The following is a 26,041-nucleotide window of genomic DNA, read 5'->3' on the forward strand; positions in this document are numbered from 1 at the left end:
CTTTACAAATTTAAAATCCAGTGCCCTTGAACTTCTGCCAAACTTTACTTATGTTCTGCATCTGATGGCATCAGACAAATGAACAGTAAAATTGCAACTTCTGTTTTACTTCCTTTGTTTGTGATGGAATAGTGGGTTTTGTTTGTGTGTGTATTTTAACTCTGCCCATCCACCACTATAACTACTGGAAGTCCATTGATATTCCTTGCAGTCTGGAGCCTTCAGTCACTGACCCTCGCATGAGTTCTGCTGCTGAAAGCAGGAGCTATTTCAATACCTGAGATATATCTTAGAATATGTGTAATTAATCTGTAATTTAATCAGAGAAATCCTCTGAAAGGTAGAAATCTTTGGATTATCTTCAACTCCAGTAGGCCCAGTACCTCAGAAGTAAAGATTCATACCTGACCAGAAAGGAGGCACTGCTCTTTCTGGGTCATTACTGCTCTCTCTCAGGTCGCTCCTTCCACTTATCAAATAGAATTTGTATTTTCCAGTTCTCTGATTTTTTGTGTCAACTCCTTCTGTAATGAGAGCTTTTTAGTAGATATTGGCTAGATCAAATACTGCATTACTTCCCTCAAGAAGCTGGTGAGCACTTATGGGTACAACTGACAAAACAGACACAAGTAATGTTTATTTTACCACTAGAAGTAAAGCAACTAAAGAAAATAGGTAACTGTCATGCACATACTGTAAACTTATCTCCAAACCTGCCATCCCCTGACTGCAATCTGTGATAGACGTAACCTCATTAGAAACCATCAACAGGTCTCTAGGTGCTAATTTGATTCTTTGTTCAGTCACACTCCTTCCCTTTAAAATTGCAACATCTCCTTTAGAATATTAAATTTCTGTGTACAGGATTTATTCTATGGCAGGCATACAGAATGTTTGTTGACACAGAAATTCTCTGTTTTCTGGCCTTTTCTTTCCGGCTTCTTTTCCCCTAGTGGCCGTACTAAACAATGTTTAGTATGTTTAACCAAGAAATTAAAGTCTAAACATGAGACTGGACTGGTTTGGGTCTTTCACAGGCAAAATGAAAACTATTTTAAGCACTTTTTATTCTTGTTGTGGTTTACACCAAAATGAAAATGTATGTCTTTTGTGAAAAGGGGAGATTTTCTTGACCCTTCTGTGGAAGGTATCTTTCAGCTTTTACCGCCTAGGCTAGTGGTTTAATGCCTTAGAAAGCCTCGAGCAGCCTAGAGAGGTAGCACGGGCGATCTAGCACTTTAGTAGCTCTAAAATCGGTACCTGTATTAGCTGCAAAGCAAATACCATCAGCAGAAGCAAAGAGGGAGAAATACAGCTCCCTGCTTGCTCAGTTTCCTGCAGTTAGAAGTTTTCAAATGAGACAGACAACAAGAGATGTTCACAGGCAGGATAGCAGAGCCAAAAGAGCACGGGGGGCCTCCCTTCATTGTCTCTTTTATTCGGAGAAGGGGAAAGGGGAGGACTGGGGGCGGACCCGGGGTAACTGGCCAATCAGACGCTACTAAAAAGTTTGAGTAACATTTGTTTTGCCCACGCTTAGAACAAAGGAGCTCAGAGCACGTGGCAGAGACAAGTGTCTTGGGGAGGGGGAGGGGAAGCTCAGAACAGGCAGCAACACCCTTCATGTTTGATTTGACTGTCAGCACCCCAGGAAAGCTGAAACCTTTGTGGCTGACCAGTCTGTCAGTGTCCCGCTATGGGGACCCTTCAGTGACCAGTCCTGCTGGATCAGAGGGCTGTGTATTCAGGGACACACACCTAAGAGAGACCCCTCAGCAGGTCTTCCCACCTTATGACCTTTCAGTGTGTCTTCCACTTTGTTCCAGTATGTCACCCATTTCCAGAGACTGCCAGCACCCATGAAGGACTCACACAAACAGTTTACAGAATAACACTCTTTATTAATATAAAATTGTGAGAGGTTAAGATTCAAAGATTGTCAGCATTAATAACGGACTGCAAAAATATATTCAAAGGAATGCACAGACAAGCTCTAATCCATAATAAAAGTATTCAATGCACAGAGGATGTGGTTCTTACCCAATAGGCGTCCCTATGGGGGAGAGAGAGGTTCAGCCCATCTACTGATCCCAGTAGCCAGGATGGAGTCTTCCCTAACTTTTCCACATTCTCAACTTCCTTTTATACTATTTCATTCTGTTTGGGTGGAGCTTGAGTGCAGGTGCCGTGGTTGTAGACTGTGTGTTTGGGGAACCATTGTGGAATGGGTTTTGAACATGCCAGCTACATCCCATCCAGTGAGTATCAGCTGTGTTTTACCCTATACTTTCCATACCATTAAAACTTCTATTAGGATGTGAAAATAACTTCTCAGTTTCCTCTAGTTTTATGTTCAGCCATTTTTCCACTACTTGGCACTAGTATTTTTCACTTAATTAATCAGACTACAGTCTATTTTATGTCTTTGACCATTTAAAAAAATATATATTTTTTGTTCATGACTGGATAAGCAAGTGAAGGATGTAGAGATGAGACAGCTGAAATATTTCTATGAAAGAGAATCCTAGTATAATTGGATATGAGATTTCTAACTTTTGTATGCAGGCTTGTCTATTTAGAAATGTAGAAGGGAAAAGGAATAGCTCAGCTCCTTTCAATGGCCAGAAACTTTGCTGTATACACATGCTTTCAAAAAATCTACAGAATGTCTATATTGCATAATGCAGACTGCAAAATGTTTCCTGGTAGCCCATAATGAACATGAAATTTTTAATAAACCCCCAAAGCTTCAATTCTAATGTGTCATAGGAAGAGAAAAGGAGAGAATAATCAACCAAGTTCTGCATTCTACTGTTACAAGGCATTTCTTTAATGATTAAAATATTTACAAGTTCTTTTCTCCAGCTATTTTGACTGATATTGTACCAAAATCTCTTTCCATTTTTTTCTGTGCTGAAATGATGTAAGTTCCAGCATGAATGGATAAGAAGGACTGTTTTCTTGTAGTGTCTCTTTTTCAACAAGTGTTATTATGCTCCATAGCCTAGAAGGATGCATGGAAGTACAAGTCAAAAATACATCTGTGTTTACAATTTCAATTGTTATCTATTAGATTAACAAGTGTTTCGGCATCTGTTTAAAATTTTATGTTGTATTCATGTTGTAATTATAGTCATAGAAGGTAGTTATAATCATGTTCATCATCTTATTCATATCTGGGTTTTTTGAGTATGTGTATTAGAAAATATGGAATTTTTAACTGCTCTGAATAGCTTTTCATATTTTTGGTATTTTATGTTCACTAGTATTTTAAGTCTACATTTAGCTATTCATTGATGGTTTCATTTCACTTATGTAAATGTATTTTAGTAAAAAATAAATTATCATTACTTTAATTAGGGGAAGTGTCAGTAGCAGGGAATGTCAGTCTTTCTACTGATTTGATGTCTGCTTTATAATGAGTTATCCAATTGTCAAAAAATCAAGGTTAAACACAACTTTTTTTTGCTGGTAACAGCAATTTAACACAAAAATATCCTCATATCCTAGTAGTATGCTTTTAACGAAGTCATTTGTTTTGATTAACTAGAGAAATAACTTCTTCAAAACACATAGAATTGGTTATCTGAAGAGGTAGACATGATATATACAAGAGCAAGCAAAGTAATTTTAGAAAAGAAATCAAATAAACATATTTGGCTTTTATTGCATTCTTTATTCAAATAGGAGCTGCAATTGGTAAAGTTTAGACTTATTTTTTCTTTTTCATCTCCATAGGAAAAAGAACCTTTAAGATATGATGCTGGTCAAACCACAAAGTATTTTGGTCATTTTTTTTTTTCCTTTTCTTTCTTGATTAAAGATTTTTAACTTCTATCACTCTTTTCAGATTATATAATTAACCAGCAGTGTTTTGCAAGTATAGATTATGAAAAAGGTGCAGAAGAAGAATAACTTATTAATGACATTTGTGAGAAATATTTAGTGTTTAAAGATTTCCATGCAATTTAGAGCAACAAATTTACATACTTTGCCACATTTTTCTTTCTAACATCTTCATATTTCCATAAACCAATAAAGTACATCAGTAAATGCACTTTTAGAACATGAGATTGTCTTGTCTTTACAGGCAGAAGTGATAGGACGAGAAAGAAGTGTGGAACACAGAAGTTAAACACATCTAAAAGAAAGTCTTTCTCTGTGATACATACAATCCTTTTTGATTAAGGCTGCACCGCCAGTAATTTCCTTGCCATGTCTCAAAATTTTACATCTTAATTTCATGGTTTTGTAATGTTAGTTCCCTAAGTATTGATAGACATGACATGCTGCCTGCACCGATTGCAATGGCAAATGCTAGAAATCATGCTTGTGGTGATGCAATGTTTTTATTGTATTTTGTATATTCTTTGTACCCTAATGGTTCGTCCCTACCTTCCCCACTTCTGTTCCCAGTTGGTCTGTCCCAGATCCAAGCTGCTTCCCCGGTGCTCCCAAATATGGCTATCCCCTCCCCTTGTTCTGGCACCTTCCCTATCAATCACCCACACCCTGCCCGGAGTTCTGGACTGTTCTGTGTCTGTCACCAAAGCCCTCTCTAATTACCCTTATATGGTCCCTGTCAGTCCCCCAAGACCCAGCCCACTCGGATACCGCCCCTCTTGGAAATCCCTTAAACCTCAACGCCCCATTGGGGCATGTGACCCCTCTCCCTCCACCCACCAAGACCATTGGACCAGATATGAGTCCTTCCCTCCAGCATCCCTCCCTCCTGATCCGCCTATTGGTCCCTAGTTGGGCTACTCCTCCTGTTGAACCCCCCTTGTATAAGGTATGGTTGCCCTTCAACTGTTGCCTGTCCTGCGTGGATACCCTTCAATAAAGTTGGATTACCTTCCCTGGCAAGCCTCCTTGCTACTTTTTATCTTTCCCTTCCTCGAGGGCTGCTGACTGCTACAGTGTCTGGAGCCTTAGCTCCCCTGGGTAGAGCAGAGGCTTCAGAGGAGCAGCCTTAAAGCTCCGTGCCTCCAGCTGCTCCCCACTCCTGCCGCGCACCGCTGGAGCTGGCCTGGGCAGTGGACAGCAGCGGTCACTGCAACACATACTTATCTAATTTATCTATCATGAGGTAGATTATTTTTTTCCCACATAGGGTGTTACTAAACTTGATTTTGGGCAGCTATATTCTCAGGTGGTAGCAAAGAATAAATTGCAAGCATTTAGCTTTTTTCTCCAAAGCTACTATCAATATTCTTTATGTCTCTATCTAGTCTATTGCCCTATTTAAAAGGTGGGCTGCTGAAGAAGATCACTTAGGATACTTGACTGTAGAGTATTTTGCACCTTGTAGGTACCCATCTGTCTTTCTCAACATAATCTGACCTAATAGCTTGATTTTGAATATGAAATCAGTCTCTTAGGCCAAGTAGAATTTGAAGTATTGCATGTAAAATCATATAGTTGCATTAATCAACAGCAGTGTTATTTGATAATCTAAATGAAGAATTTTATATCCAAATAAAATTGATGTAGAAATACTTTATACTTAACCTCCAGCATATTTATTGCTTTGTGAACATCTTCTACTATGATTAATATTTTGCTGGCTAATAAAAACATTCTCTGTTTCAAATAAACAATTGCTATTGAAAATATTAGCAGAATATTCCAGTCACATGAGTAAACCATTTGCTCTGACCTACTAAGTTATATATTTGACATCGATAATACTCTTTAGGGTCTATGCAGGAGTATGGTTGTCCTGAATATTTAATTCCCTTGTAACTTCACTGAGCAAAAGCTCCATCGAGAAAAAGATAAATTCTTCCTCCAGTCACTGTACAGAGTGCATTTACTGTGCCATGCGTGGACTCATTAATTAATGACATATTTTAAAGTGTCCTTTAGTCTTCTGCCATGACAGTTATCCTGTTGAGTTATGGTTCTCAGGTACCAGGGGAAAGCAACTGGAGACTGCTGCCAGGTAATGAGTCTAGAGAGTCTTGAAAGTTAGTGATGCTTCCCTTGCATAGGCACGTCATCTGGAAAAGTTAAGCTGTTAATAATTTATCAACTGTGAAGTGGAATGAAAACATATTTATTATCCTTAATATGATTTTGTCATTTTTTCCTAAATATTTGCACAATGCTCTGCAGCTGCAATGGGATTGTTAGGAGATTGACTCTGTGTCATCATTGCTTTGTCTGTGCACACAATCAGTCACTGGAAAGTCAGATCAGCTTATATGTTCAGTCACATAGGTCTGTCTTTGCTGCCTCTGATGCCTCTACAGGACAGTGAAATCGTAAACCTATCATTAGAGATAAGGACTTGAAAAATATAGTTTCATTGCCTTTCAGATACTTCATCTCCAAGTGATCCCATTAATTTCTTTGGACTAAAACACACACCACATCTTAAAGCAGTTTTATTTGATTGGGTAGTCTCTTATGCAGAAGGCTCTGGAATAGATACAGGTCAGATACTTCAGTTAAATTAGCAAAGCTCCATTACACCATTGCACTAGTCAGACACATTGAAGCCACTGATGATTTATGAACTCTAATGAACCAAGCCTTTAGTGAAGGTTCTGTTGTGATACTTAAGGTCTGATCCATGAAGGAATTCCCTTCTTCAGAAAAGGATTTAGGAAATACACCTAATAAAATTTATATTCCTTGTATATATGTAAATCTTGCAGTTTTAAGACATAAGAGTGTCGTAATTTATATCTCTGTTCTGTAATGCTGTACATATCAGATGGGATTTACAGCAAGTCTTAGAATTCATAATTGACTTAGATTTAGAAAGCCAAATATAACTGTTGCTGCTCTCTGAACATCACCAAACACACAGCCAAAGATCTGACTCTAGAATTGGAGCTGTTATTCATTAATATATTGTTCTCTCTGCCTGTTCTACCTATGTTCATAACAACACAAGTTCTTGCTGTACTGTATGCAAGGATTTTCACAGAGGAAGTTTTTGAAGTATGCAGTAAATCATATCCCTTCCCACTTCCCACTTCTCACATCATCATAGGTGGAAACATATTGTTTTAATTTTGTAATATACTATTAATCTTAAAAACCCCCAAGTTTTTTCTGGTTTAGGTCTGTTATCCAGTTCCAGACAGATTTTTTAACAGTCTTTTTCATTTTATATGGTGGACTTGCACTTGGTGGATAGACAACCTTTAAACAGCTCCCAAAGGCGAAAAACTGATTATTTAAGCATGCATCAAATAGACATGGTTCAAAGATGCTCTGTGGGATCTTTCTGTAGAAGAGTCTGCTGAAAGAGTGTCACAATATCACAAAGCACCGGTGGCATTGTGGTTAATGTTGGCAGCACTCAGTTATATCCATTGTTGTAGTGGTTTGGTCCAAAATACTCATTACTATTTACCCTCTGTGAGATAAGAATTAGGAGAAAGCAAAGCAGGAAAGCAGGCACAAAACTTAAAAGAATATAAAGAAGTTTATTAACAGACCTAAAAGAAGGAAAAAAAGAAAAAATAATAAAATCATACCACATCTTCCGAACACTTTTCCTCCCGCCACCTTTCCCCTTCTCCCATTGTAAAAAGGCAGCCCTTGAGATGTTCAGTCAGTTTACCACTTCCATAATAACCTTGTTCAGTTCACTTAGGGAGAGGAGTCTCTCTTGCTCATGCTATGGAGACATCTCCATGAGAGGTCCTCTCATGGCTCCAGTATCATGAGACAGCCGCTTGGGTTGGTTCTCTGCTCACATCATGTGAGAGTCCCTTCCCCCGACTTGCAGCTTTTCCCACAACTGCTTAACTGCTTTCGAGGGTCCAATCTGTAGCTACTGGGGTACCATTTTAAGGATGAGCCATTCAGAAACAAAAGTTCTCTTCACCCATCTCTGGGAGCATCTTCATCTCTAAGAATAGAGGCCCTCTCCTTTTCCTGGGACACAAGGGTCCTCATCACCTTCATCTCTAGGACTATCTCTGGGAGCATCTCTAGGAACAGAGGTCTTTCTCCTTCTGATTGGAGCAAGAGTCCTCATCACTTCCATCTCTCCCTGTTCAAACTTCTCCTCAGATTACAGCTGCTTCAGCATTTGCTTATTCCAGCACAGGTGCTTTTCTTCACAAGTACAAGTTGAACACTCCAACCCCCCAGGCTTTCATGAAATTACAACAGGTACTCTGATATATCATAGTCTATCACTACCATAGCTTTACAACAGAATTTCAGCTTTAAGCATCTCCTCTTTCTCTTCCCTCAGGTTTTCAAAAGCTCTTCACAGCACTAAAAGGGTTAATCTCACCCGGGCCTTGCAGCTGGAATGTCGCTTATCGCTGTTGGTCACATGATCTTTGCTGGAGAGCAGGGCAGCTTCAGCTGAATCTTCAGCCACACTGTAGAGGGAGGGAGCTGGGCCACGCCGCCTGCACGCAACAGGAATTGGGGGGAGAGGGGGGAGCGGGGCCCTCAGGTGGACCAGGGCCCATCGGCTCCAGGATGGCTGTGGCCTGGCCTGGCCCGGGTCCGGCCCAAGCAGGTCCCGGCAGGGCCCGGCAGGGCGGCACAGGGCCCTGTATAGGCCCAGCCCAGTTACCTGTCCCCCAGCCAGACACAAGAGAGCCAGCTTCCTGAGGTTTGTCCATTCTTAAATGTGGACCACAGACATGGTCAAAATTCTAAGTGGCTTAAAAAATTGTCTGCATTCAAACTACCCAGTTGATAGGTTCTGTCAGGTCATAGAGGAAGCTGTAAGTACCTCTTTGTAACAACATCACTTCCGGGACTATGCTTGCTAACCCATGACAATTGTGATGAAAATCACAAAGGGAATGTGACTGTTACTTTACCACCCCTACTGAGCTCAAGTTTGAGGTTCCTTGCTTTAGAAGCAATCTGTTTTCCCCTCCACTTGGTTATCCTTCCAATACCTGAAGGGAATTTACAGAAAAGATGGGGCAAGACTATTGCGGTATCCTGCAGCCGTAGGGAGGAGAGGAGAGATCCAACAGGCAGGAATTGTGCAGCAAGATTGATTTATTTAATTATTTTACAAACTCTTTTATAGACTTTTTTCTTCATAGTCTAATTGGTCAAAGGATCAGCCACCCCTTGGGGTGATTGGCTAAAATCCTAAAACATCCATTGTCAAAATATTTTTCTACTGTACCATTAAGAAAGCTCTGCAAGGTCGCAGGTGTTCATAGCTTATAGAGCTCTGCTAATATTTTCTGTGAGAGAGAAAAGTATCTTGTGGGACTGGAAAGAAGCAGGAAAAATTCCTGCTAGCAGCAATATTGTATCCACACAAGACTATTTACAATGGCATGTAGTGACAGGACGAGGGGTAATGGGTTTAAGTTGAAAGAGATTAGGTTTAGATTACATATTAGGAAAAAAGTCTTTATTATGAGGGTGGTGAGGCACTGGAATGGGTTGCCCAGGGAAACTGTGGATACTCATCCCTGAAAGTTTTTAAGACTAGGCTGGATGGGGTTTTGAGTGACCTGGTCTAATAGAAGGTGTCAGTGCACACAGCAGGGGTGTTTAAATGAGGTAACATTCAAGGTCCCTTCCAACCCAAACCATTGTACAATTCTATGAGTGTCCCAATATCTGACTTAATCACCCCAGTGAGCGGGCTTCAGGTGCACAAGAATCTGGGAGGGGACCTGGCCAGGACAGCTGATATATGATGACCAATAGGATATGCCTTACTCCATGATGTGCTCAACAGTAAAAGCTGCAGAAAAGGAGCAGAAATGAGGGATGTTCATGGCTGTAGTGTTTGTCTTCTCAAGTAATCATAAGCATAATGCAGCCCTGCTTTCCTGGAAGCGCCGATATCTGCCTGCCAATAAGAAACAATGAATTCATTCCTTGCTTCGTGTTTCTTGTTTTGCTTTACCTATTAAACTGCTTTTATATCAACCCACTAGTTTTTGGTTTTTGTTCTTCTGATGCTCTCTCTCACCCCTCTGAAGAGGGAATGACCCAGCAGTTGGGTAGTCACAGCTGCTTGTTACAATCAGTTCACCATATGAGAGCTTTGGGTTGGTTTTTTTTGTTTGTTTTTTGGGGTTTTTTTGTTTGTTTTTTGGGTTTTTTTGTTTGTTTGTTTGTTTTAAATTCATTTGCAGAAGGTACTCAACAAAATTTTAATTAATTAGTTTTTTCTTTCCAGCTTCAAGTCATGAAAATACCCTCTAATGCCGCATCACTACAAACTTCTGCAGTAAGCATTCAGCCAGCTGCAAAATAGAACACACTGAGAGGTTCAGCTACTTTCAGGTATTGATTCACACCATTGACAACACACTACATTACAAAAACAACAGAATAAACACTGTCAGCAAATCAGCTGAAATTTGTGAGGATTCCTGTTGCTTCTTGTAACACTGTTTCTTACGACAAGGCTTTATGAGAAATGTGCGGGTAAATCCTTTGACTTGTTAATAATGGATAAAGTGATTTATATTGACAATGTTTCTGAATGTGATTGATGTAGGCACAGGAAAAAGTGGTCCTCTATAATAATTTTAAACAGACTTAATTACTTTAAACAAAATGTGGTGTTTTATTTAGATGCTATAGTGGATATCACACACAGCCCAAGAAAAATTTTTTCCATCTGTTGAGTCCCATTACTGTTATGTCAATTTCCATAAAAATTATATTCATTGATATGCATACCATAAATTCTCTAGCTTTATATAGAAACACTTTTTTTTGTTTTTTTCCCCAAGACTGAAAGCATTCTTCCCTAACTGAAAAACTAGTCATCTAGTACTTGACTAACACATACAAAAGTATGTTTTTACAAATCTGTACTTTGTGGTACCCTTACCAATCTTAGTTAACCTAGTCTTAATGAAGATTGGAAAGAGAAGAAATCAACATAGAAAAGACAATTAGACATATTAACGTACAGTCTGACTACCCTACTCTGTGAAGCAAGAACTTTGGTTTTCTAAGCCTCCACAATGAATTACACCTGTTTTTTCCATAATTGCACATGAAAAAAAGAACCACCCCAAAAAAACCCTCCTCAAATCAGAGCAGTAAGAAAAACAATCTATTTTCATGACTTTGTTCCAATGATTCAGAGGAGAGGGTTAATCTAGGAAAACCAGTTTTGTATCTATGTTAAGTAATTGTACTCAGATTAAGTAGTGTTTCTAGCTTGGACTCCTATCTCATCTTTCTCTCCAGGGATTGTGAAAAATGCTCAACATTTTGGCACCTTTGTTTGGCATCTGAATATAACATGAATCCCTTTTGAATTCATTGACTTCCTGAAAATGTGTTCCTTTAGTACATCTCCCACTTTGTATCTCCCTCTGCCATCATATCACTTTCAGATTCTAGCTTTAAAAGGAGCGCTAGACACAAAGCACTATTTCATAAGCACCAGATAAACTGAAATGACTTCCAGCAGCCAGGGCAAAAAACACAGTGAAATCCTGGACTTTACATAGTAAATTCTGAGCTGTCTGTTGTTGATCTCAATTGATCTTTGTAAAATCCATGATTGCTTTGTGGTCTAGCCAGAAAACAGGTAGGTGTAATCTTCCTGGATATTCATAGAAGCTGATATCAGAACAGTGGTCTCTTTGCTTCTTCGATACAAAATGCACAGGAACAACGTTATCTATTTTGCTCTGTCTCTTATTTATGTTGGGATATGTGTGTTTCCTCTGAACAACTTCTGTTCCATTGCTCACTTATTAAACAGCTCTGGATTGTTACAGCTATATGATTACCAAGGTTTAACAGTTATCACTTCTGTCTCAAAGGTCCTGAGTGTACCTTTGCTACTCTGCTTTGATCAGTCCTGCCTGAGAAATTCTGGACACATAATGATAGAATGCAAGCCATGGAAGGTAATCTATAACTCTATGTGACGATTAGCAGGACCCAGATACATGATGTTGTGCAAAGTACAAACAAAAACATAAAATTTATGGAAAGCTTAATTTAATTTTAGGAGAATTTGTAGTTATAATTCACTAGAAATTGAATGAAGATCTAAATAAATGAGTTTCATATGTGGTCATACTCTCTGTGGCACAGCAAGCTGCCTACTCAATATGTTAGCCAGTCTGCTATTTTTAAATACTGTATCTTCAATCCTCTTCCTGCCGCACAGCATGTCACTTCTCTTCAGAGAAATCTTTCTTCAGCTTGAAACTCCACTGCTTCCTCACTGCAACTAAAAGCTTAGAAGAGTTAATCAACTTGTGGTTTTAAGTGTTTGGTATTGGGGGTAATTTCACTTCTCCTTGTTTCAGTGCAGGTCATTCAATGGAAAATTTCTTGCAAGTTCTTTATCATGGCATTTCTAGTGCTGTGTGCAGCCCCTCATCCATTTACCTTTATTAGGAGGACTTTAAAGGCAAAGTAAAGATACATGCAGTGAACTTTTTATGTTCAATAACTCTTCTGGTAATAAAAAACTTTGTGTCTCCTTTGGATTTTGATTGGACTTTTTAACTTCACAACTTAAAGACTAATTTTCTTGCTGCCTAGCTGAGTTTTTAAAATGAAAAGAACTGTGAAAGAAGAAAAATAAAAATTGTGGAGTTTGCAGCTACCATATGTGTTCTGTTTATAATTTTAAAATATATAATCTACATAAAGTGTGGGTTTGGTTGAATTTGCATTTTTATTGTGTCTTTCTAGTACTGAATCACTGGCAAAAAAAGAAAAAGCTTAATTTGAAAAGAAACAGATTTTATAAACATTGAAAACATTGACTTCTACTTTTTGAAGGCTATTATTTTAATGCAGTCTGGACTTTTTTGTTAGAAATCCAATCAATCTATTTTCTAATTAAGTCTATTGATCTCATTGGCCATTCAGTAAGGTGATGTCAGAATATCCTGGATGGGTAAGGAGTTGTTATTGACCCCTTAGGCAGGATCTAGGGAGCAAATGTTGAGAATTTGAATAATTCCAATGTAGTTATACTTTATCTTTTAAAACTCCAAGCCTTTTTCTCTCATTAATATCCTTATACATTGGATACTGAAGAGGAAAAAAAAACGAGCAGTCCATTAACCTAGCCTTTTAACTGTTTTGCACTGTTTTTTTCAGTGTTTTCTGCACTGAACTACGGGTTTTGTCAGTATAGACTGAGAAAACTCTCTAAATTCCTAATTCAAGTTAAGAGGTGAGATTTGTGGAAGCTGCAAATCTTACCTATCAACCTTCAAGTTAATCTGGTCTTTATTAAAACAAAAACCAAAACCCACTTAAAACACAGGTTACAGTTATGGAGTAATTAATAAAGTGATACAAAGTGACATCTATATTAATTCTATATGTTCGTGAAAAGTCCCTTTAACACTTATCTTAATATACCCTGCAGAATATAAGAATGACAATTTCATGTATCTCATAATGGAACTTATAATAGCATGATTCTGTTGGAGCTATAGAGTTTTTAATACTCCCATTACTACAAATGGTAAAAGACAAACAAGCATAACAGCAGCAAGAACAAAAATTAATGAACCACTAACATAACCTTGTCTATTTGAAAATCATAAGCATATCAATGTTCATTTACATTTGTTTTGAAAGACTGAGTTTATGGACCTGAGCCACAAAAGTTTCTATGACAGTAAAACACATAAGCGCATGTTCCACCATCTAGCTCTCCTTCTTACTTCTTCTCTTTTAGTATTTAAAAAAAAAAAAATAGAAAATCTACAGCATTTTTTAACAAATCTTACCTACAAAGAAGTGTAATCACTGCAGAAAGCCAACCCCTTTCAACAAACCCACCAAAAGCCAGCACCAAAGCCTCTGCCTCTGAACTGTAAGAAAAGTAGAACATTTCTCCTGAATTTACTTAAAACTTCGTGATATGAAAATAAAAAGTACAGAAAGAAAGTGATAAATATATCTGTCTGGCACATTCAAGTGTCTAATTAGGCTGAATGCACTTAACTTGCTTTCTTTCTAAAGTTACAGTTTTTATAAAAGGACTTATTGTGTATCTTTGGTATATAATTTAGACATTTAAATTGAAAATGTAGACAAGACTTGGCTTCTACAAACGTTGTTTCCATACATATATATTGTTGTTATATAAGCAGTTATTTTCTATAAGATTTATCTCTGATCAAAGGGTTAAAGGAAAGAAATCTAAAAAACTTATAAAGTATTGAAATCAGCTGTCTCTTCCTTTTTGTCTTAATTTCATTTTGTTTCTTTTCAGAAATACTGGACTGCCATATGTCTGGCTCCTATTGCTTATCTTTCTTTATTAGAAATTTTTAATTATGATTAATAAAAATGTATTCTGAAGATGATGAATGTATTCAGTGAAAAGAAAGCTATTTGCTTTAAATATGGTGTAAATATCAACTTCTGTCAGTTACAATGGTTACTTAAATTAAGCTTATTATGTATCTTTCATTAAATGCTTGAGAGAGAATCTGTAAACCAGAGTTAGTACACAGGAGATTAAAGACTGAGGTTTCTCAATTTGCAAGCTCTTTACTCCATAAGAGTGCTTGTGTTTTGCTCATTACTGTGTTGCTGAATGAAGTTTAAAACCCACTGGGACATAGATTTAACAGACATTACGTTTGATTCATTGCTTGATAAGGCCATATTCAACCAGATAATACACCTCTTCATAGCTCTGCCAATTTAAGTGTAGTGCATTCTGATTGTCATACCTTTGACAGGCTAACCAGACAAGGATGAGAGTGTTTCATAGAACTGTTTCTGTCATTCCATTCCCACCTCACACTGGAGGAATCTCAGTGCTTTTCCTATTAAAAATCAGATGGAATTCATGTCAGTTGGGCTGGTTTTGATACCGAAGGTAAAAATATGGAATTCACATCTGAGAACATAAGGGACTCTGGAGTGCAGGTAGATTTTTATCGTTGCTCCTGGTCAAAGGGAAAGGGTTTGAAAGGGCCAGTTGAATCTGGTGAATCAATAAGTGGTTACAGGACTGGTGCCACAGACAAGTTTTGGCTACTTAGACCATGGGACTCATTTTGAGAAACCTTCTCTGGTGGGGTCAAATGGGGTCTGTCTGTCCAAGAATGGCAAAAGCATCTCCAGTCATGGGCTTGCCAAACTGATGAAGAGAGCTTTAAACTAAACTTGTCAGGGGAGGGGAACCTCAGTCCTACATGCTCCTAGAAGTCAATCCTCTTGAGTGCCACTGCCAGTGAGAGAAGTCCAGAGCCTGGAGATGGATGCCAGGTCAGCAGGAGCACTTGAAGAGAAGTGCAAAGGAATTACATCCACTCAAGCCAGTAATTCAGTTTCATTAGGAACCCAAACTAAGTGTCTCTATGCAAATGCACCCAGCATGGGCAATAAACTAGAAGAATAAGAGATGTATGCACACCTGCAGGGCTACAATCTTATTGGTATCATGAAGACCTGGTGGGCTGGCTCCTGTGATTGCAGTGTTGGCATGGAAGAATACAGACTGTTTAGGAAGGACAAGCAGGGAAAATGAGGAGGCAGTGTTCCCCTCTATGTCAATGACCAGCTGGAGTGCATGGAACTTCACCTGGAGATGCACGAGGAGCTGATCAAGGAATTATGGGTCAGGGTTAAAGGGAGGGCAGGGACAGGTGACACTATAGTGGAGGTCTGCTACATGCCACCAGACCAGGAAGACCAAGCTCGTGAGAGCTACAGACGGATAGCAGCTGAATTTAAAAACCCTGGTCCTCTTGGGGAGCTTCAACTACCCTGATATCACCTGGTCTAGTTGGAGGTGTCCCTGTCCGCAGCACAGGAGTTGGAAATAGATGATCTTCAAGATACCTTCCAACCCAAACCATCTATGAATCTGTGTTTCTATGATCCATTTTTGTAAATAATTGCTGCTCAAAACAGAATTTTATTCAGATTCCAGAACTTAAAAGTAATCCCCAGTGCTAACATATTTATTATAGTTCATGGTTCATGGAGCTACTTGCTCCTTCCCCAGCTTCTTTTTCTCTAAGTGGCTGACACTTTTGTCTCTCTAAATAACTTAGTTTGCAATAACTGTAGAGAATCAGAGAAAGTACATAGCCTTTTGTTCCCTATGGATTTGAAAAAGCAGAAGGTACTTGTGATATAACCCATCTGTAACCAGAAACGTGTGAAACTTTCCTGTTATTCTTGCAAATGTGTTTATTGTTTAAATAGAAGTAATTATTTTTCTTCTGCTGGAAGTTTCAAGTTGAGTCAAATATCTTTAGCATTCTGCTAGCAGATATTTTAGAATAGTGCACATATGTTCAATTGTTTTTATAGAAGAGATGGCAGGTAGTAAGTCAGTTTCTTAAGCATGTAGATTAAGCTTCTAGAGAACGCAAGCCTGTGCAGCAGTATGTTAATTAAATAAGCAAATATTCCATGAAAGCTGGTTTTAAAATTCAGCACTTTTATTGAGCTGTATCATACTATGGTGTTGAAGTGGTTTTGTGTTCCCCATTGTTTGGTTGACATTCTGTTGTCTCTAGAACCGTAAAAGTGTAAGTTTTGTGATCAAAATGGTTCTTTGCTTTCTTCTGAGTTTTGTGGAAATCACACTTGAATTCAAAAGAACCGAATGCTTCAGTATGTTATACAAAATGTTCTATTAATATGTTTTTTCCTCACTGCAGGACTAATGAATGGATTAGGAACATTCCATTTTTAAAATACTAATTAGTTAGATTGTATACAAGGACCTAAAAGTTTTACATAGCTCTGAGAAAGAACTGTCAATTCCTATCTGATGAAACTGGAACAGTTCTTCATCTCTGCTTTGACTTCAAGCTGAAGAACTAAGAATACATAATTTAATTATAACGCCTGCTTTAAAACAAATGTATCAAGTAGAGTACAAGAAAATTCACAATTTCAGTTGGAATGTCACCCATCCCAGAAAAATACCATATTCCTACATCTTCAGAGTTCATTCTATTTCAGTATGAACTGAATCACTTGTTCAGTTCAGACTTACTTTCTGGCAGAAAAAGAACAAAGCATATTCTTTCCTACTTTGGACATAAGGTATTTTGTGAAATAATGCTGAAACCTACCTGCTAAGCTTGAGCAGCCTCAGAGGTAGCTGGGCAGACTATCCACTGGAAAAGACAGGATCAGTCTGGTCTGAAATTTTAGAGCAGACTCCCAATCATAGGTAAATAATTTAAAGGCTTTCAATCTCGACAGGAGGAAACAAGTCTCTTGGAGAGACAGATAACTTTAAAGGTCAGTCTTAGAGATCATCAGATGAGCATTGGTTATATTGAATTCACTGGGTTTAGGATTTGATCTTAATTAAGGTGCCTAATTCTCCCATATATGGTATAAAGGGAGTTGACAGTGAAATACTAACTGAGTATTTCTGACTCTTACTAGCTCTCATCCTATCTTTTTGAGAGTAACATAAAAACTCTGTATAAGTCCACTGGATCTTTAAATGTATGTAAACAAAATTTAAGATTTTATTGTTTAGGTAAGCATTTTTTTATGCTTTCCTCAATTTTATAAGATTTAACTTTTGAATACTTTTAGGTTTGATACCTTTCAGCAGAGGGACATTTTGCCTTTTGAAGACTTTTGTTCATTTGACTGATTTAAATGAGAAACTCTTTTGTGGTAAAAACTTGTGTTTATCTCCAAATTACAGTTATGTCAGAGAAATGTCCTCCTAATGTTCTTGAATTCTCTAGTTTTTATCCATTGATTGCCTTGAACAAAAAGCTGCTTCCAATATTATTTTTATGTTTCCTTTTCAGTTCATCAAAGGAATATATTGGGCAATTTTTTGTCTTTGAGACATGCATAAAAAGTGTATTAAAAAAAAAAGAAGAGCTCTGTTAGAATTTCTATTTAACTCTTCTGGCATGAATTAAAATTATTACCAATTTCCATGTTTATTTCCCAGTATATACCATTAGTAATGTTGTTCCAGAATTGTTTTTCCATTGAGTAGACACGATCTGAGTTAAAATTAGCTTTTCTCTTCTTTCTCAGTTTTCAGAAAGCCCTTTGTACCAAGAATTACCTTTCTTCAGGACATGTTTGTTGCAGTTCAGTAGCAATAAATTTCACAATCAGGACTACTTTAGCCCACTGTGTAAATTTGGCTTTTCAGACTATTTTTACTTCTCCAAAGTTGGTAAAAGTCATTATTTCCTGTCCAAATGTCTTTAAATACTTACTAGGCTATGTATAAACTTAAGGTGTCTCAAGACAGACATCCTCAAAGATGTAAAGGCTACTATCTGCAATGAAAGTTTCACAGTAAACATAAGTCCTTTTTCAGGTTTGCAGAAATTGCAGTTCAGACTCTCTAGGGACATTTATGGCAGGGAAAATGATGATTTGGGGATTTTAGTTGTTTTGCTTTCTTTTTTGTTTTTTTTTCCCCTTAATCTTGATTCTGTACAATACTGCTAAAATCAGCAATATCTGTTCAGTTTTCTCCAAATCAAAGACCAATTTAACCAGTTTTAAACTTAATATCTTGAGAAGTATATTTTCTCCTTCCATCTTTACCACTCATTTAAAATATGTCCCCTCTGTAAATACACTTTCATAGCAAATGGAGAGAAAAATTATTCCCTTCACAGGAAATTAAATGATATTTGGAAGATTTTACAGACCATAAGAGATCTCAGACTAATCTGAAAAGAAACAAAACCAAGCAAAACAAAAAATCCCCCAAATAGCCTTCTCCTCTTGCCCTCCCTGTTTATTTTTATTGCAGAAAGATTGTTTGCACTTTGAATGCTGTATAACCATGGGATACTAAAAAGCTATAGGTAAATTTTCCATGTTTTGCATCACAGTTTGCTGATTTGTTTTACTTCAGTCTTCCTTTCTTGCTCTTTTCATTACTTAAACTACTTCATTAATTCTTATGACCAAATTACTTTCAAATCATTATTTTTTGCTTGTTAAAGTGATTGATTTTATTTGTTATGTTTTTTTTATTTATTTATTAAATGTGTTACGCAATTTTTTATTGTTTACTGTATGGAAAGTGAAGATAGCCCCAAAATGAAGAGATATTTTTTACATATACAGGCATTACAATTTACTTGTACATATGAGCGGAAGAGATTAAATTAAAGGCTCTTTGTAACTGTCAGCTTCTGCTTCTCTCAGGCATTTATTACACAAAACCCAAAAGGTAATCTTTGGAAGCTTCGGGGAAAGTAAAGAATTATTATTTATCTCATTAGTTTTGATTTGACTAAATTTCTGCCTTGGCAGAGGGAATTTTTATCATGCACATAAAAATAACGGGGGTTATGTATGGAATGGTGGATAGACTGACTGCAAGGGATAGTTCTTGAGATATCAAAATCTTGCCTCTGATCTCTCTTTTCTATGATATACTGACTGCCCCCTGTTTCCTTAGCAAAAATGTTTTGAGGCAGTAAAGCATAGATGCAAATGTAGGAGTACAAAAATACAGAAGTCATGTTTCCTATAGGTAATACTAGGATTTTATGACAGACCCAGTCCTTTATGAAGGGTTTCTGCTGTTTGTTCAAAAGTTTGATTCAGTATTTTTACATTTCTGTCACAGGTCCCTCATCGGTTTGTCATCAATGAAAAAAAAGACATTTCTCTAGTTCTTTCAAAGGACATCTCTTTTTGAAAGGGTGCAGTTTTATTTTCCTGCCATGGACATCACTTCTGCTGCCTAATACGTACATGGGGATGGAAGTCCTCCACCTCTTTCTGTCTCCCATGGACCTCTTAAGAATTATCTCATCTAAATAGCAGCCCTGTTATTTTTATGACCTCTAAGGAGAAGTTCTCAGAAATCTTAAGGGTCTACAATGATGTAAATTTCAAAGGAGTAATTATTATAAGAGAGGGTTGAAAAAGTCATCACTTTAATTCCAGATCTTATTAAACTCCAGGTTTTTTTTACTTGAAAGAATGGTGAAGCCTGTATCTCTGTACAATTCTTTGAATCCTTCAAGAATGAACATTGCTAAAACAATAAATCGGCCTGAAACAACTTTGAGTTTAGAACTTGAAAGTAACATATAAGTTCAAAGTACTTCTTTTCTTTTGTCAAAGCAGCAATTAGATTTCCAGAAAAGAGAAAATGAAGAATGATTATAATATTTTAGATGTCATAACCAAGCCTGACATAAAAATAAATAAATAAATAAATAAATAAATGCCTTCAAAAAGAGTGCCTTAATTTAATAGCAAACTGAGCATGCAGGCATAGAGCTGAAAGCCTGTTGTGGTCATGCAGAATCTTCTGAAATGGAGTCACTTATGTAGCTTCCTAAATAATGATATAAAAGCCTCTTTTGCTCTCCTACCTTCAAAGATTTTAGTTCATCATTTTCTCAGTGCAGTAGGCTGCATTCTACTCTGTGACATGCAAAGGTTTTAGCTGGGTTCAGACTAGGAGAAAACGAAATCATTTTTCTATCTGCAGAAAAAGTTCCAAAAAGAGAGACGGCGAGAGAGAAAGAGGAGGTAGAGAGGGGTGAGGGCACGTAGAGGGAGTCTGCTGGAAGAAACATACAAAAAATGCAAAGTGAAGCAAAGATAAATACATAGACAAGGAATTGTGATAAAGGGGAAAAAGAAGAGAGAAGCAGATTTTAATGGAAATTTTAATGAAAGAAACCCAAAGCATATTCTCTCTTAATGTCTTTTATTACTGCTAGCTTTGGTCTGAATGAGTAGGGACTAAGCATTTATTTTGATCTAAATACTTAATGTGCTGTCTTTACCTGTGAAAAATAAGCATGCTCACAAAAAAATTGAACTGCCATTGGCAAAAAAAAAGAAAAGAAAAAGTAATTGCTCATAAAGCCTGTGAATTTACATTAACTTTAGTATTTAAGGAAATCCCTGAAGCAGACTCTGAATCCCATACTGTGGCAGCACTGCTCTGAGTGCCTTTGCCTGTTCCAAAAACCTTTTTGTTTCATGTAGATTTTGCTCAATAAGGCTAAACATTTATAAACACTATTGTTTTATACACATTTTCTGGTGTTTATAATGGTGCTCCATCTTCAGAGCTTAATTTTAAGGCCCAGTCTTGTAGCTGTTGAGATTGCTCCCTTTGGTGTCTGTGGGATAACATACCACTCCCTCCCAGGTACACTTACTCCTGCTTAGAGTACAACACAGACATAGATTTTAGACTAATGTTTAGTGCCACAACCACACATAAACTAAACAAAGAAAATGAATGTATGTTACAGAATTTTGGGGCTAAGTGACAATTCATTATCCAAGCTGTCATGGGTTAGCAAAGCATAGTCTCGGAAGTGATGTTCTTGCAAAGGGGTCCTTACAGCTCCTTTATGACCTGACAGAACCTATCAGCTGGCCAGTTTGAATATGGACAATTTTTTAAGCCACTTAAAATTTTGACTGCCTCTGTGATCCACACTTAAGAATAGACAAACCCTGGGCAGAGCCTCTCTGTCTCGTTTCCGGCGCTGGGACAGGTGGCTGCGGGCCCTGTGCGGGGGCCAGCGGACCCGGCCCAGGCCCTGCTTGGGCCAGGCCAGGCTGGGCCACGGCCATCCTGGAGCCGATGGACCCTGTTCCACCCGTGGAACCCCGCCCCCTTCCCCCCCCCACCCCTGCTATGAGCAGACAGAGTGGCCCAGCTCCCCCCTCTCCAATGTGGCAGAATATTCAGCTGAAACTGCACCGCTGTCCGGCAAAAAATCATGTGACCAACAGCGATAAGCGAAATTCCAGCTGCAAGGCCGAGGTGAGATTAACCCTTTTAGTGCTATGAAGAGCTGAAAACCTGAGGGAAGAGAAAGAGGAGGTGCTTAAAACTGAAATTCTGTTGTAAAGCTATGATATATCAGAGTACCCGTTGTAATTTCATGAAGGCATGAGGGGTGGAGTGTTCAACTTGTACTTGTGAGCAAAAGCACCTGTGCTGAGATAGGCAGATGCTGAAGCAGCTGTAATTTCATGAGAAGTCTGAACAGGGAGAGATGGAAGCGATGAGGACTTTTGCTCCAAATGGAAAAGGAGAAGACCTTAGTTCCTAGAGATGCTCCCAGAGATAGTCCTAGAGATGAAGATGAGGAGGACCCTTTGCTCCCAGAGAAGGAGGAGGGCCTCTGTTCTTAGAGATGAAATGCTCCCAGAGATGAGATGGGTGAAGAGAACTTTTGTTTCTGAACGACTCAGCCTTAAAATTGCACCCCAGTAGCTCAAGAGTGGACCCTCAAAAGCAGTTCCTGGAAAAGCTGCAGGTTGGGGAAGGGACTCATATGCGAGCAGAGACTCCTCTTCCTAAATGGACTGAACAATATTTGGAAGTGGGCGGCTGTCTCGTTGTGATAATGTTTTCATAGCATGAGCAAGAAGAGACTTCTCTTTCTAAATGGACTGAAGAAGGTTATCATGGAAGTGGTAAACAGACTGAACATCTTAAGGGTTGTCTTTTTAAATTGTCAGTGGGAGAAGGGAGGAAGGTGGAGGGGAGGAGAAGTGTTCGGAAGGTGTGGTATGATTTTATTTTCTTCTTTTTCCTTCTTTTAGGTCCGTTAATAAACTTCTTTATATTCTTTCAAGTTTGGTGCCTGCTTTGCTTTTCTCCTTATTATTATCTCACAGAGGGTAAACAGTAATGAGTATTTTGGACCAAACCACTACACAAGCTTAAAAAGAATTTGAGTTGGCTTTTTATTTCAGTGTTACAACTTTTTTGGCACTTGACCAAAAGCCAGGTTATAAACATGAAGACAACTTATCAAGCAGATAATCATGTTATAGAAGAGCACAGCATCTCTTCAGGCAGAATTTTGCTTCTTCCTGGCCATTCTGTAGAGCCAGTTTATACTTTGATTTTACCAAGAACTTTAAAGTTCAAATTCAATTACAAAAATAAAAAGAGATCAAGCACTATTACATCACTGCAGAGATCAAGCACTTGATCATTTCCTGAAAACAGACAACCAATGGCAGCTGAGAAAATCAAGAACTGCTAGTTCAAGTGTTTCAAAATTGTATTTGTAGGGCTTTGTATATACCAGCACACATACGTATAATGTTATTTATTTTTAATTCTATTTTAATGAGGGATGTAATAGAAAATTCACCAGTGCTTAAAACAACATCTTTTTCTTTGTTTTCTACTAGCTAAGCTTGACTGCCGGTGAAAAATGGTGTGTAAATGGATTGGACTAGAAAGATACATGTGCTACTCAAAATAAACTTAAGTTAGAGTTAAAATGACTGAGGGAGAACAGCTGCAGGCTAAAAGGATTAAAACAAACTGAAATCTCATTCTCCAAAAGTGATTATTTCAGCAGAAAACAATGCAATTCTTGTTTACTGGCTAGGAAACATGAATTTATAGTGATGATAGACATTAAAACCCCTTAGGGAGATCACTATGAAGTAAACCCCACATTTTAATTGCAAAGGAATGCAAGCAGCTTACCTTGAAAAATTGCTGATATTAAACTAGTCAAATTTCATTGGAGATGAGATGTAGAGTTACCGAAAAGAACATATTACTATTTTCAAGCAGTGCCATGTTAAGCATTGATGTTAGAAGCCCAGTACATTTTCAAAAAATAAGAGGATCAATTTCAATCAATCTTCTAATTCATTAGTAAACACTACATCATGGATGGGAACACTGATTACTAGTACTAGTTAACTTTCATCCCTTCATGACCCAAAATGTGGAATTACGTAGTAAAAGACAAGAATTAAATGCATTAGACACAGAAATGCATTTAATACCTGACACAGAAATGATATTTTAATAGAAATGCTTTATAGAGGTCTCCACCCTTCACTCTGATATATGTGGATTTAGAATGAAATATTTATGTAAATATCATAGAAAACTCATTCACCTCTAAGGGGGTTCACTTATCAAGATGTGAAAGCAAATACACTTTACATTATGCTATCTGCATATCAATATTCCTGTTTCCTGGTAGCTGAGAGATCTGAACTCTAACTTCTGTTTTGACACAGTTCTACTATCATCCTGGGCAATCACTGGGGTTCAAATTTTCCAAATCAGCCTTTTATAATTGGGTCCCTCATCATGAATTTCTTGAAGAAGGGCACAAGAAAGTTTAGACTACGAATATTACCTCAAAGTATTTATTAAAATTGTGATTATCAGTATTTTGTAAATGTTCCTTATGCTCGAATTACAATGTAAACATCTGCAGGAAAGAAAAAATCACTAATCAGGCACTGTTAAGGTCTATACATCTTTATTCATTAAATGCCAATGACTAGTTAAATTATATAGTTTCTTTAATAAAGGATATCTCAAAGTTAAAGGCATCCCAAATTATAAGAAGCTAAGACAAGAGAAAATCACTTCAGCACGTTTAGACATAAACAGAGTGAAAAAATATCAGCCTAAAGATGGGAAGGGAACAAGGTTTTAATTCATTTCCCAACCCATTGAACACAAAGGAGTTACAAAAGGTGCGTTTAAAATTACCCAACTTCAGATTGGGTATATACATTGGGCATTATATATAGAAAGTTGAGTCTATACTACTTATCCAAGTCTTTTTCAGACACAGCAGAAAGAAAGAGACATCTTCCAGAGATGTTATTTCACCCAGATCGGACAACCTGATTAAGAGGAGTTGACTGAAACTCTATAGATGTTTCTTTCCCTCAGTGACTACAAAAGGAGTCAGGTGACTGGTCCTGAATCAGACATTCATCTTTTATCTTTTAGATTTACAAAGTCAGATGAGACCAAGTGTCTTGACATGAGTTAACCCTGGACTTTTGTCTCCTACAAGCTTCTCCACCAAGGCATAGTTTGCAACACATTTCTTCTAAGAGCATTTCAAAATTAACAAATCTAGTATATGACAAAAGAAGAGCTGGGATGAAGACAAGAAGGAAGTAGAAGGCAAAATGAAAGGAGAGAAAAATGGAGAAGGATAAAGAACAAACAAAAAAACAAACGGATAGGAAGAGAACCAAAGAAAGAATGAAAAAAAAGGAGAAAATGAAAGAAGGAAGGAAAAAGGAAAAAAGAAAAAAGAAGACAAGGAAAAAAGAGAAAGTGAAAAGAAAAAAGGAAGGAATAAGAAAGAAGAAAGATATGAAAGCAAAGGTGGAAATAGAAAAATTTAAACTCTACTTAGAGGAAGAATATAGAGCAAGAAGTGTTTTGTGTGCATTTAATGATTCTAATTTGCACAGTTGGCACAAAGATACTACTGTTAATAGGCACTTTGGAGATGACAGTGATAATATGCTAGATTAGGCAATGACCATTTTCTGATTATTACAAGCTCTCTGTTTAAAGTAATTACTACAAGTGACCTTAATTCCAGTGAGGACTTGGTTTACTGAAATTAAGCTTCCAGCATCAATGGCTAAACTGTCGCATATAGCTGTTAGTGTTTTTACATTTATTTGTTCAGAAAAGAGAAAAAAAGGAAAGTGTCAGATAAATCTTTATCTGATGTAAATTACCACATCTTACGTGTCCCCTAAGTTGATTTACACAGACTGGTCAATATGCACTGCAGTTCACCAAAAGCCAATATTCACTTTATTTACAAATTGGAAAATAAGCATGCTTGCTGCAGGGAAGAGTAAAGCATGTCTTTGATTCTTCCTTGAACAAACAAAAAAAATGAACTACATTCTTTCAAACGTAAGGGTACTGAGTCATATCGCAGTGTCATTTGCAAAAGAACCCTGAGGCTGTGGCAGGCCAGCTTATCTTACTGTTGCCAGATTTATTACTAGCAGAGTTTTGAATGCTTAACACTTTTTGAAGGATTTCAGAATGTCAGACTCTGACTGACAGCTTTACTTGGTGACTTCATTGCTTGTGAGTATATGACAGTTTGACAGGTATCCTTAGGGTTCATTTAATTGTTTTATGCAAGTCTTCTTACCGAATAACATTAATGACCATTTTACATTGTATGCACAGTAGCAGCAAACTTAAGCTGCCACACTGCATTCTATCTTAACTCTCCCATTTACTAGCTCCAGGCATTTTTGTACTTTTCCCCTCCCTCCTCCTTTAGCCAAAAAAAAATATTTAAAATAACATATTCACAGGAAAAGGTAACAGATTAAAGACTAA

At 37.5% G+C, this 26,041-nt stretch overlaps 1 long non-coding RNA gene across 1 annotated transcript in view; it reads left to right on the forward strand.

The window, feature by feature from the left end:
- The window catches only part of LOC125318617, a 44,354-nt gene extending 24,228 nt beyond the window's left edge, over window positions 1-20,126 (forward strand). The window contains exons 5-7 of the long non-coding RNA XR_007200451.1: window positions 10,142-10,248; window positions 11,754-11,840; window positions 19,520-20,126. This is a non-coding gene — a long non-coding RNA (uncharacterized LOC125318617). The remainder of the gene's footprint in view (window positions 1-10,141; window positions 10,249-11,753; window positions 11,841-19,519) is intronic.
- The last annotated feature ends 5,915 nt before the right edge of the window (window positions 20,127-26,041 follow it).

The sequence above is a fragment of the Corvus hawaiiensis genome, chromosome 30 (assembly GCF_020740725.1).
Source record: "Corvus hawaiiensis isolate bCorHaw1 chromosome 30, bCorHaw1.pri.cur, whole genome shotgun sequence".
NCBI lineage: Eukaryota > Metazoa > Chordata > Aves > Passeriformes > Corvidae > Corvus > Corvus hawaiiensis.